Genomic DNA, 13,744 nt, shown 5'->3' with positions numbered 1-13,744 from the left:
TTCCCTACTTTTTATGGCTTGGAAAATGAAAAGCCATATGTGCACATTAGGGAGTTTGAGGAAGTAGTTGCGACTTTTCATAGTCAAAATGCAACTGATGACATTGTGAGACTTAAGTTCTTTCCTTTCTCTTTGAAGGATAGAGCTAAGAGTTGGCTATATTCATTGAGACCACGATCTATTGGGTCATGGAATGAGATGACTCAGGTCTTCTTTAATAAATACTTTCCCCAACATAAGACCAATGCTTTAAAAAGGCAAATCTCCACCTTTGTACAAAAGGACAGTGAGACTTTGTATCAGTCTTGGGAGAGATTTAAGGAGCTATTGAGTATGTGTCCTCACCATAGGTATGAGAATTGGCGCTTAGTGAGCTATTTTTATGAGGGACTTACACCTAGAGAGCGTCAATTTGCGGAGATGATGTGTAATGGTGAGTTCTTACAGAAAGATCCTGATGAGGCCATAGAATACCTCAATGAGCTTGCTGAAAAAGCTCACACATGGACTGGACCTAGTGCTACTGAGAGCACAAATAGGTCACGACCTGCAGGAAACCTAAATGGTGGTGGAATTTACCATCTCAGGGAAGAAGATAACCTAAAGGCTAAGGTTGAGATGCTCACTAGGGAGCTAGAGGTGTTGAAGAATAAAGACTTAAAGCCAACACAAGTGGCTAATCATGCAGAGTCTTTTAGACCATGTTTTGTGTATGGTGGGGCAGATCACCTTGCCCAAGAGTGTCCCACATTTGCTGAGATGAGAGGGATGTATGAGGAACAATGTAATGCCTTAGGTATTTACATGAAGCCTATTGCACCTTTCTCTGATACCTACAATCCTGGGTGGCGTAATCACCCCAATTTTAGCTGGAAGTCTGAAAACCAGCCGCCTGCACAACCCCCTAGATCATATCCTGCACCATATCATGCACCTTCATCTTCTAGGAGTCCTTTAGAATACACTTTGCATGCTTGTATTGAGGCACAGAGTAAAACTAATCAAAAGTTTGAATCTTTGATTATGCAGGTTGTTGAAGAAAACAAAGAGATAAAGAGTCATATATCCAAGATAATGAGCTCCTTGAGTGTGAATGAGCGTGGCAAGTTTCCTTCTCAAGCTCAATCCACACCCCAAGGTCAGCATATGGCACAAAAAAATTTAAAAGAAGTCAATGCCATTATGACAAGAAGTGGTAAGTCTTTACACATTCCAACAACTGATAAGCAAGAGGATGTTGAAGAGGAACAAAGCAATGATAGCATCGAGTTCCCCAAGGATGCCGAGGTAATCAAGAGTCCAGTTAAGGTACCATTTCCTCAAGCTTTAAAATCTGGTATGCGAACTTTGTATCCTAGTAATGAAATCTTGGAGAACCTCAGGCAGGTAAAGATTAACCTTCCTCTTTTGCATGTTATTAAACAAGTTCCCACTTATGCAAAAGTTCTTAAAGATTTATGTACAGTTAAGAGGAAGCACCATGTTAAGAAGACAGCATTTCTGACAGAGCAAGTTAGTGCTCTAATTGAGCAGTGAATTCCTCCTAAGTACAAGGATCCTGGTTGTCCAACCATTGCATGTAATATTGGGAATCATGAGTTTGGGCAAGCCTTGCTAGATCTAGGAGCTAGTGTTAATTTGATGCCTTATTCCATTTATTTGCAGCTTGGTTTGGGTGAAATTAAGCCTACTTCTGTCGTGCTTCAGTTGGCTGATCGTTCAATTAAGAAACCGAGAGGGATAGTTGAGGATGTTTTGATCCAAATTGACAAGTTTTATTATCCTGTTGATTTCTTAATTTTGGACACTCAATCAGTTGTTGAGTCTAACTCTAAAGTTCCTCTCATATTAGGTAGACCTTTCCTTGCTACAGCTAATGCACTTATAAATTGCAGGAATAGGTTGATGAAGTTATCTTTTGGAAACATGACCATGGACGTCAACATTTTCCATATTGAGAAGCAGCCAACAGATGACGAGTGCCACCAAACATATATGATTGATGCACTCATAGACAAGGGAGTTCACACAACTCATGATTTTGATCCCCTTGAATATTCCCTTATGAATTCTGAGTTTAATACATCTGTTAGTGATTCATCTGATGTTATTGATATTTGTACTGTTTTTGATGAAACTTAGGATTATGGCACACAGGTTTGGCAATAGAAATTTGAGGAGTTGCCTAAAAAATGTGGAAAACAGATTCCTGTAAGTATGAAAGCACCAAGAATTAAATTGAAATCTTTGCCTAAGTCTAAAGTCTATAAGGTTAAAATGAAAGCGTTTCATGATAAAAATATTCTTAGGAAGAGGTTTAAACCTAATGACCGAATATGCTTATATGATTTTGGATCTCACAAGCACAAAGGAAAACTTCGATTTAGGTGGATTGACCCATTTCTAGTGAAAAATATTTTTGTAAATGGGGCGGTAGAAATAGAAGATCCTAAGGATGGTCGGATCTTTAAAGTAAATGGTCAATGCCTTAAAATATTAATTGATAGGCAAGTTCCGGAAGTGGAAGACATTCCACTTGTGGATCTAGTCTATCAACCTTGACCACACCACCAAGGTATGTGTTTCTTTATTTATTTTGTTTTGCTTTGTTTTGTTTTTGTTTTTTCTTATTTTCTTTCTTTTCCTTTTTGTTTGCTGTTGTTTTCTTTGTTTTTGATTGCAGGATAGTTTCATTTCGTCATTTCAGATTACCATCTTTGGTATTTAGGGAGCTACCCAAGTCACCCATCAGGTGTATTCTACCATTTTCAGTTACTCCCCATTCAATTTTGATTCTTAAACATTGAGGACAATGTTTCATTTAAGTTGGGGGGTGGTGGTGCAAATTCAGTTTTTAAAATGCTTGTTGGAACTCTGTGGCATATTTTCATGTGTCAATTTTTTTTAATTTGCATCACACGTGCATCATTTTCACATGTGTACTCATTCTCATTCAGAGCCATCTTCATGAATTCACCAAACCCACCAGATTATTTTTTGCTGAGACATTCACAGAATCCTTAATGCACTTATCCAAGTTTTGTGGTAAGATGGTGGTTTGACACATGTAGCTAGAGAACTCTTTTGCTTAAGTTTTCATGTGAGTTTGGAGAGGATTGAGAGCTTACAAATGCAGTAAATTGTGATAAGCATTCATTGATCTGATGAATTGGGCACTTCTTTTGAGAATATCATTACATGCTTTGCGGTACACGTGTAAGTTATACTTGGGATATGACGAAGGTCAACTTAGGATTAACGTTTGAGCCTTTCAAGCTATCCTTTCCATCATAGACCCCTAGTAGCCAACTTTGAGCCAATAAACACGTGTAAGTTTTTCTTTTCATATGCCCATATCATCCATGCCTCTCCACATTGGAGTATAACTTATACACAGATTTTCTTACCCTTTTTACTTCCAAGTGTATACTAGGTGTGAAATTTGTATTTTCTTTCTTTAATTTTATCATTTTCAATTAAGAAGAAGAAGAAGACGATAGAAAAAAGAGAAGAGTACAAGTTGCAAAGTGTTCAATTGATTGAGCTCCAAAAAAAAAAAAGTTGGTAGAGATGGAAAGAATACAAAAGTGGCATGTGTTTGTCCATCAAATTGTTGAAAAAAAAAAAGAAGAGGAAGAAGAAGGAAAAGCATTATTATTTGATGATCTGAAAAGTTTGATAGTATATCAAGTGAGAAGTGTGGTCTATTGAGATATTTAATAAAATTTCCTTTGTATATACTTGGAAGTTTTTGAATCCCATTCATCCTTTTTTTTTTATATAACCCCAAAACCAAGCCACATTACAACCTTTTTTGTTGACCATTCTGATCCTAAGTAAGCTGTTGGAAAGATTGATGGAAGTCTCATTTGTTAGTATTCCTATCATAAGATCAATGTTTGCTTGTTGCTTGTACATAATTGCCTAATTTTCCATGAGAGTGTGTATACACCCATTGTCAACTCCATAGAGAGAGCCTTTACACGAAACACTATTATACCCTTGAGTTATGGAATTGAACCTTTTGCTTAAGATGTTCTTGATGTTTCATGTGTCAAGGTTAGTGGTACGATGGTTATGGCTTGGAGAACACACACACACTCTCTGGATTGCTATAGGTGGATTGACCTTGATGGGTTATTGGATTCCTTAAATTGTTTTGATATCTGAATCTGGAAAGTGTGATTTGATGGCCTTTATGTGTGATTTTCTTTGGTCTCTTTCGTTGTTTTGACATGAAAATTGCTAGGGACTAGCAAGGAGTAAGTTGGGGGGTGTGATGAGTGTGCGAAAGTGCACTCTATATATCCTATTATTGGACTAAAATGCTAAAATGTGAATAGAAATCATAGGAATTAATGTGTATTCTTAAATTGAATTTCTATTTACGTTGGGATACTCCTAAGCAGTTTTTTTATGTCTAATTTCAGAGTTTATAAAAGAGCAAGTCAAGCCTAGTCAATTTCAAAGGAGGACATTCATGGGGTTTTGAGAGCAATTTGGAAGAAAAGAAAAAGAAAAAAATCACAAAATGAAACCACAAGAAGTCCAAGTCCGAAATTCGCTAGGAGACAGTCTGAACATACTTTAGTCTTTTGACTATATCTTTTTACTCATATATCGGATTGATGCTATTCTTGATGCATTGGAAATATATCTTAAAGGGCTATAACTTTGTCTCTAATAAGGATTTCCAAATTCGAACTCCTGAAGGCTGTACGTGGCTGCCAAGATAAGTCTTAAAATTTAGGCAATTTTTTTATGCGGAAATCAAGAGGACATTAGGGTTTCTTTCTTACCCTATATAAGCATATCATTAGCACGAAATGGAGAGGAGGAAGAGGCACAAGAGGTAGATCTGAAGAGAGGAGAAAATCACTTCCATGGCCACCGTTCGCTTCAGTTTTCTCTGGAGATTTTTGTTGTCCATTATATTTATGGGTAACTAAATTCTCAAGTAGGGTTAGGGATGAACTTGCACATTAGATGGTATTTCTAATTTATTGTTAATTCATGTATTTGATTTTCAATTGCTAAAACTCTTTTGTTTTATCATTCTCAATTCATCGTTGATGTTTTCTTGTCCGAATAATCATAGAATTTATTGTGTTTATGGATTCAATCATGCTTTTTCTATTGAATGGATTAGTTATTTGATTATGTTTGGATCAATTATTTATCTATATTGATTTAGTTTTTTGCTGCAATATCGCTTCCTGAGTGTATTGTCGTCATTGGATTTTATCAATAGGGGTAGTAATTCACGTTTTTTTAAAAGTGGTGAATGTTTTTTCAAAGGGTTACATTTAATTTAAGTCTAGTTTATAAATCTATACCTTCTGATTAGGAATTGCGGGAATTGAGTTCCTAATTGAGTTATCCAATGAATTAAGAATAATTAAAATACCAGATTTGTGCAAGGGATTCCCAACGCTCTACTGTTTGTCAAATTTGAGTACTTTTTCTGTTAATCACTTTGCTTCACTTTAATTTACGTTCTCTATTACTTATTTAATATTTTTCTTTAGTTTCTTTGTTCCTCTTGCTATTCTTTTAATTTGTCTCCCTGTGGAATCGACACTCCAAAGCTGTGCTACAACTACCGCATTATTCTTTGGGCGTAATCATGATCTCACACTCTCTTGCCTTTTACCTCAAGAGTTTTTCCACTCAAGTCCTTTCAAAACTAATTGAACTAAATCAAGACAATATAACCTTGTCTTATTCCAACTAGTAATTAGGTCCAAGAAACAAGAACAAGAGAAAACACTGAAAAAATAAAATGACACAAAACTCAAGGAAATGATATAAGGGAAAGAGTAATCACAAGACAATATACCAACTATAATGATATATACAGACCCTTTGAAATAAAATAAAAATTCAAAATTTTTTTTCTTTTCGATTTTTTTTTTCTTTTTCTTTTTTCCTTTCCTTTCTTTTCTTTTCTTTTCCTTTATTTTCTTTTCTTTCTTTTCTCACTATTTCAATCAAAAACAACAATATTCAATTGTAACAATCAAACAACTGAATTCAAACACATAAAAATTGGCAAGGAAATAGAAGAGAATCAATGAAACGACACTCCAAGGAATTGACAAACTTAAAGATGCAAGAAACTCCAGAAATTTCCAACCTATACATGGTGTAAATTTTGGCAGCCCTCAAACAAGCAACGTAGCCAACCAATGTTGATAAACATGAAACCAAAATGATAGAGTAATCTGCCAGCCCTAGGAAAAAATGAATTTCTGCACCTTTTTTTTTTTTGCAACCCTAGAACAATGAAACCCTAGAATTAAAGATGCAATAGATAAAAGATAGAATTACACCTGATTGGAAACCTTGCTCTGATTACCAAATGATGTGAACCCCAATAGACTTGCTTTGAGACCCAACAAAAATACTGGAAAAAACAACCCCAAGAAAGTCAAACTCAGGTATATGGATGGAGAATCTAGACCCGATGAGAACTCATTCAAAGAACCTAGATTATATCAAAATCTAGACCTATTGAAGAACCCGTCTCAAGAACCTAGATTACAAAGGAAGAACGCCACAAAGGTTTGGATTTACCTTTGATAAGTTCAGAAGTTCAAGAAGAACAAGAGGAGATAACTCAACTCTCAATCACAATTCGATATAGTCTGCCTCTCAAATGAGGTTACAATTGGTTTAAATAGACAATCCCCAAAAACCCTAAGTAAACAATGCGTCGGGTACTGTAGCGTGAACAGTGCCATACGCCGCGCTACAGTAACTTCTGAAACCCTAGAAAGACATAAAATTATAACTTTCCAAATAAATCCTTCACCAAAATACAAGGCCTTCCCCAAACCCTAGTTCATTAGAAATAAGACGTATGGGCTGGACATCCCCCAAGCCCAATTATTCTTGATTAATTCATTTGACTAATAAAATAAGCCCTTTTAATGAAATCAATAAGTCCATGGCGTTCAATAACAATAAGCCCAAGTCGTGTCTTCTATAGCTTGGATAAAGAGGATCAAAACTAGTTCTCCTTCTTTCAAGCCCATCATGAGTGTTGGGCTCTTGCTAGCTTGATCCCAGTTGGATTGCACCAATTCTTGTATAGCTCCCTTGATCTTCGTGGCACTTAATCTTGTAATTGATCCTTAAGACTTGGTCCGCTTGGGGTCCATCAGCATGTCATCTGCGGGTTACAATTGGAAGATTGAAGGAAAAGATGGGTTTGTTTGTGTCAATTCGTCCAATGCTAGAACTGAGTTTCGACGGTTAAGGGGTGATGCATTTGCTGAGATTTTCCTTGAGAAAATGCTATAAACGGCATAGGGTAGCGTCCGATTAGTTGCAATGCACATGGAGGTGCACTTAGGTGGCGATTGGCAATGACTTGGGCATTGGAATGGCTTTCCTTGTTTTGGAAGGTGGTGACTCAAGTCTAATCTTCTAATTCACTCTGAGAATGATGGAAAAAATCAATAAAAGTATTAATGTTCATATAAAAAAGGTGACAAAGAATTAAAAAGGAAATTAAGCTTGAAAGATGGTTTAGACATGAGTAATCGGTTGTAAGTTGATTAATGCCCATAACACCGATTATAAGTTTCACCAAGACTAGATGAGGCATATCTAGGCTACAATTGGAAGAACGATAGAAAAGACAGGTTTCTCCGTGTTAGTTCGTCCCATGCTAGAACTGAGCTTGACGATTAAGGTGGGATGCATTTAATGAGATTTCCCTTGAGAAATTTGTGTAAACGGCGTAGGCTAGGGTCGGATTAGTTGCAGCACACATGGAGATGCACCTAGGTGGTGATTGGCGGTGACTTGGGAGTTGGAATGACTTTCCTCGTATTGAAATGTGGTGGCTCAAGTCTAATTCTCTAATTCACTCTAAGAATGATGGGACACAAAAATAAAAGTATTAATGTCCATATAAAAATTGAGAAAAAGAATTAAATATGAAATTAAGTTTGAAACATGGTTTAGACATGATTAATCACTTGTGAGTTGATTAATGACCTTAACATCGGTTACAAGCTTAACAAAGGCAAGATAAGGGGCTTATGGCACATTTTGAACTTGAGGGAACATAATGGTATGGCATATGGGCGTTACAATTGGAAGATTTAAAGAAAATATGGGTTACTTCGAGTCAATTTGTCCAATGCTAAAATTAAGTTATGACGGTTAAGGTGTGATGTATTTGATGAGATTTTTCTTTAGAAAATAGTGTAAACAGCATAAGCAAGAGTCCGATAGGCTGCAATCCATATGGCGGTGCACCTACAGGACAGCTGGTGATGACTTTGGCATTAGAATGACTTTTCTTGTATTGAAAGGTGGTGAATCAAGTCTAATATTCTAATTCACTCTGAGAATGACGGGAAACAACAATAAAAGTATTAATATCCATATAAAAATTGTGACAAAGAATTAAAAAGGAAATTAAGCTTGAAACATGGTTTCGTCATGAGTAATCGGTTGTAAGTTGATTAATGCCCTTAATACTGGTTACAAGTTTCACCAAGGTTAGATAAGGCACATCTAGGGCTACAATTGGAAGAACGATACAAAAGACAGGTTTCTTCGTGTCAGTTCATCCCATGCTCGAACTGAGCTAGATGGTTAAGGTGGGATGCATTTGATGAGATTTCCCTTGAGAAATTGGTGTAAATGGCATAGGCTAGGGTCCGGTTAGTTGCAACGCACATGGAGATGCACCTAAGTGGTGATTGGCCGTGACTTGGGAGTTGGAATGACTTTCGTTGTTTTGAAATGTGGTGGATCAAGTCTAATCTTCTATTCCGCTCTAACAATGATGGGAAACACCAATAAAAGTAATAATGTCCGTATAAAAATGGTGAGAAAGAATTAAAAAGGAAATTAATCTTGAAACATGGTTTAGAGACGACTAATCACTTGTAAGTTGATTAATTGACCTTAACTCTGGTTACAAGCTTAACCAAGGCCAGATCAGGTGAGTACGACACGTCTTGGGCTTGAGGGAAACCATTGGCAAGTCATCTGCTGGTTACAATTGGAAGATTGAAGGAAAAGATGAGTTTGTTTGTGTAAATTCGTCCAATGCTAGAACTGAGTTTCGACGGTTAAGGGGGAATGCTTTTGCTGAGATTTTCCTTGAAAAAAATGGTGTAAACGGCATAGGGTAGAGTATGGTTAGTTGCAATGCACATGGACCCACACCTAGGTGGCGATTGGAGGTGACTTGGGCATTGGAATGGCTTTCCTTGTTTTGAAAGGTGGTGACTCATGTCTAATCATCTAATTCACTCAGAGAATGATGGAAAACAACAATAAAAGTATGGTTTAGCCTTAAAAATGGTGACAAAGAATTAAAAAGGAAATTAAGCTTGAAACACAGTTTGGACATGAGTAATCGGTTGTAAGTTGATTAATGCCCTTAACAGCGATTACAAGTTTCACCAAGGCTAGATAGGGCACATCTAGGCTACAATTGGAAGAACGATAGAAAAGACAGGTTTCTCCGTGTCAGTTCGTCCCATGCTAGAACTGAGATTGAAGGTTAAGGTGGGATGCATTTGGTGAGATTTCCCTTGAGAAATTAGTGTAAACGGCGTAGGCTAGGGTCGGATTAGTTGCATCTCACATGGAGATGCACCTAGGTGGTTATTGGCGGTGACTTGGGAGTTGGAATGACTTTCCTCGTATTGAAATGTGGTGGATCAAGTCTAATTCTCTAATTCACTCTAAGAATGATGGGACACATAAATAAAAGTATTAATGTCCATATAAAAATGGAGAAAAAGAATTAAAAATGAAATTAAGTTTGAAACATGGTTTAGACATGATTAATCACTTGTAAATTGATTAATGCTCTTAACTCCGGTTACAAGCTTAACAAAAGGCAAGATAAGGGGCTTTCGACACATCTTGAGCTTGAGGGAACATAATGGTATGGCATATGGGGTTACAATTGGAAGATTTAAAGAAAAGATGGGTTTCTTCGAGTCAATTTGTCCAATGCTAGAATTAAGTTATGACGGTTAAGGTGTGATGTATTTGATGAGATTTTCCTTTAGAAAATAGTGTAAACAGCATAGGCAAGAGTCCGATCGGCTGCAATGCATACGGAGGTGCACCTACAGGACAATTGGTGATGACTTTGGCATTAGAATGACTTTCCTTGCATTGAAAGGTGGTGAATCAAGTTTAATATTCTAATTCACTATGAGAATGACGGGAAACAACAATAAGAGTATTAATGTCCACATAAAAACTGTGACAAAGAATTTAGTAGGAAATTAAGCTTGAAACATGGTTTAGACATGAGTAATCGCTTGTTAGTTTATTAATGCCCTTAACACCGGTTACAAGTTTCAGAAAGGCTAGATAAGGCACATCTAGGGCTACAATTGGAAGAACGATAGAAAAGACAGGTTTCTTCGTGTCAGTTCGTCCCATTAAAGAACTGAGCATGACGGTTAAGGTGGGATACATTTGATGAGATTTCCCTTGAGAAATTGGTGTAAACGGCATAGACTAGGGTCCGATTAGTTGCAGCGCACAAGGAGATGCACCTAGATGGTGATTGGCAATGACTTGGGAGTTGGAATGACTTTCCTCGTATTGAAATGTGGTGGATCAAGTCTATTTCTCTAATTCACTGTAAGAATGATGGGACACAAGAATAAAAGTGTTAATGTCCATATTAAAATTGAGAAAAAGAATTAAAAATGAAATTAAGTTTGAAACATGGTTTAGGCATGATTAATCACTTGTAAGTTGATTAATGCCCTTAACTCCAGTTAGAAGCTTAAGAAAGGCAAGATAGGGGGCTTATGGCACATTTTGATCTTGAGGGAACATAATGGTATGGCATATGGGGGTTACAATTGGAAGATTGAAAGAAAAGATGGGTTTCTTTGAGTCAATTCGTCCAATACTAGAATTAAGTTACGACGGTTAAGGTATGATGTATTTGATTAGATTCTCTTTAGAAAATAGTTTAAACAGCATAGGCAAGAGTCCGATTAGCTGCAATGCACATGGACGTGCAACTAGGTGGTGATTGGCGGTGACTTGGGAGTTGGAATGACTTTCCTTGTATTCAAATGTGGTGGATCAAGTCTAATTTGCTAATTCACTCTAAGAATGATGGGAAACAAAAATAAAAGTATTAACGTCCATATAAAAATGGAGAAAAAGAATTAAAAATGAAATTAAGTTTGAAACATGGTTTAGACATTATTAATCGCTTGTAAGTTGATTAATGCCCTTAACTCCGGTTACAAGCTTAACAAAAGGCAATATAAGGGGCTTATGGCACATCTTGAGCTTGAGGGAAGAACATAATGGTATGGCATATGGGGGTTACAATTGGAAGATTTAAAGAAAAGATGGGTTTCTTTGAGTCAATTAGTCTAATGCTAGAATTAAGTTACGACGGTTAAGGTGTGCTGTGTTTGATGAGATTCTCTTTAGAAAATAGTGTAAACAGCATAGGCAGGCAAGAGTCTGATTAGCTGCAACCCACTTGGACGTGCACCTACAGGACAGCTGGCAATGACTTTGGCATTAGAATGACTTTCCTTGTATTGAAAGATGGCGAATCAAGTGTAATCTTCTAAGTCACTCTGAGAATGATGGGAAACAACAATAACAGTATTAATATCCATATAAAAATGGTGACAAAGAATTAAACAGGAAATTAAGATTGGAACATGGTTTAGACATGAGTAATCGCTTGTAAGTTGATTAATGCCCTTAAGTCCGGTTACTAGTTTCATCAAGGCGAGATACCGCACATCTAAGGCTACAATTGGAAGAACAATATAAAAGACAGGTTTCTTCGTGTCAGTTCATCCCATGCTAGAACTGAGCTAGACGGTTAAGTTGAGATGCATTTGATGAGATTTCCCATGAGAAATTGGTGTAAAACGGGATAGGCTAGAGTCCGATTGGTTGCAACGCACATGGAGATGCACCTAGGTGGTGATTGGCGGTGACTTGGGAGTTGGAATGACTTTCCTTGTATTGAAATGTGGTGGATCAAGTCTAATTTGTTAATTCACTCTAAGAATGATGGGAAACAAAAATAAAAGTATTAATGTCCATATAAAAATGGAGAAAAATAATTAAAAATGAAATTAAGTTTGAAACATGGTTTAGACATTATTAATCGCTTGTAAGTTGATTAATGCCCTTAACTCCGGTTACAAGCTTAACAAAAGGCAAGATAAGGGGCTTATGGCACATCTTGAGCTTGAGGGAAGAACATAATGGTATGGCATATGGGGGTTACAATTGGAAGATTTAAAGAAAAGATGGGTTTCTTTGAGTCAATTCGTCCAATGCTAGAATTAGGTTACGACGGTTCAGGTGTGCTGTGTTTGATGAGATTCTTTTTAGAAAATAGTGTAAACAGCATAGGCAAGAGTCTGATTAGCTGTAATGCACTTGAACGTGCACCTACAGGACAACTGGCGATGACTTTGGCATTAGAATGACTTTCCTTGTATTGAAAGATGGTGAATCAAGTCTAATCTTCTAAGTCACTCTGAGAATGATGGGAAACAACAATAACAGTATTTATATCCATATAAAAATGGTGACAAAGAATTAAAAAGGAAATTAAGCTTGAAACATGGTTTAGACATGACTAATCGCTTGTAAGTTGATTAATGCCCTTAAGTCCGATTACTAGTTTCATCAAGGTGAGATACCGCACATCTAAGGCTACAATTGGAAGAACGATATAAAAGACAGGTTTCTTCGTGTTAGTTCATCCCATGCTAGAACTGAGCTAGACGGTTAAGTTGAGATGCATTTGATGACATTTCCCACGAGATATTGGTGTAAAACGGGATAGGCTAGAGTCCGATTGGTTGCAACGCACATGGAGATGCACCTAGGTGGTGATTGGCGGTGACTTGGGAGTTGGAATGACTTTCCTTGTATTGAAATGTGGTGGATCAAGTCTAATTTGCTAATTCACTCTAAGAATGATGGGAAACAAAAATAAAAGTATTAATTTCCATATAAAAATGGAGAAAAATAATTAAAAATGAAATTAAGTTTGAAATATGGTTTAGACATTATTAATCGCTTGTAAGTTGATCAATGCCCTTAACTCCGGTTACAAGCTTAACAAAAGGCAAGATAAGGGGCTTATGGCACATCTTGAGCTTGAGGGAAGAACATAATGGTATGGCATATGGGGTTACAATTGGAAGATTTAAAGAAAAGATGGGTTTCTTTAAGTCAATTCGTCCAATGCTATAATTAAGTTACGACGGTTAAGGTGTGCTGTGTTTGATGAGATTCTCTTTAGAAAATAGAGTAAACAGCATAAGCAAGAGTCTGATTAGCTGCAATGCACTTGGACGTGCACCTACAGGACAACTGGCGATGACTTTGGCATTAGAATGACTTTCCTTGTATTGAAAGATGGTGAATCAAGTGTAATCTTCTAAGTCACTCTGAGAATGATGGGAAACAACAATAACAGTATTAATATCCATATAAAAATGGTGACAAAGAATTAAAAAGGAAATTAAGCTTGAAATATGGTTTAGACATGAGTAATCGCTTGTAAGTTGATTAATGCCCTTAAGTCTGGTTACTAGTTTCATCAAGGCGAGATACCGCACATCTAAGGCTACAATTGGAAGAACGATATAAAAGACAGGTTTCTTCGTGTCAGTTCATCCCATGCTAGAACTGAGCTAGACGGTTAAGTTGAGATGCATTTGATGAGATTTCCCATGAGAAATTG

General features: G+C 36.7%; 1 non-coding gene across 1 annotated transcript; it reads right to left on the bottom strand.

Moving 5' to 3' along the window:
• Positions 1-245: 245 nt before the first annotated feature.
• LOC122314560 lies at positions 246-353 on the bottom strand. Its single transcript, XR_006243780.1, has one exon. It is a non-coding gene; the product is annotated as a small nucleolar RNA R71 (small nucleolar RNA).
• Between the last annotated feature and the right edge of the window lie 13,391 nt (positions 354-13,744).

Source organism: Carya illinoinensis, chromosome 6, assembly GCF_018687715.1.
Source record: "Carya illinoinensis cultivar Pawnee chromosome 6, C.illinoinensisPawnee_v1, whole genome shotgun sequence".
NCBI classification, from domain to species: domain Eukaryota; kingdom Viridiplantae; phylum Streptophyta; class Magnoliopsida; order Fagales; family Juglandaceae; genus Carya; species Carya illinoinensis.
Note: the sequence above shows the minus strand (reverse complement) of the source record. Positions and strands in the feature narration are given on the sequence as shown.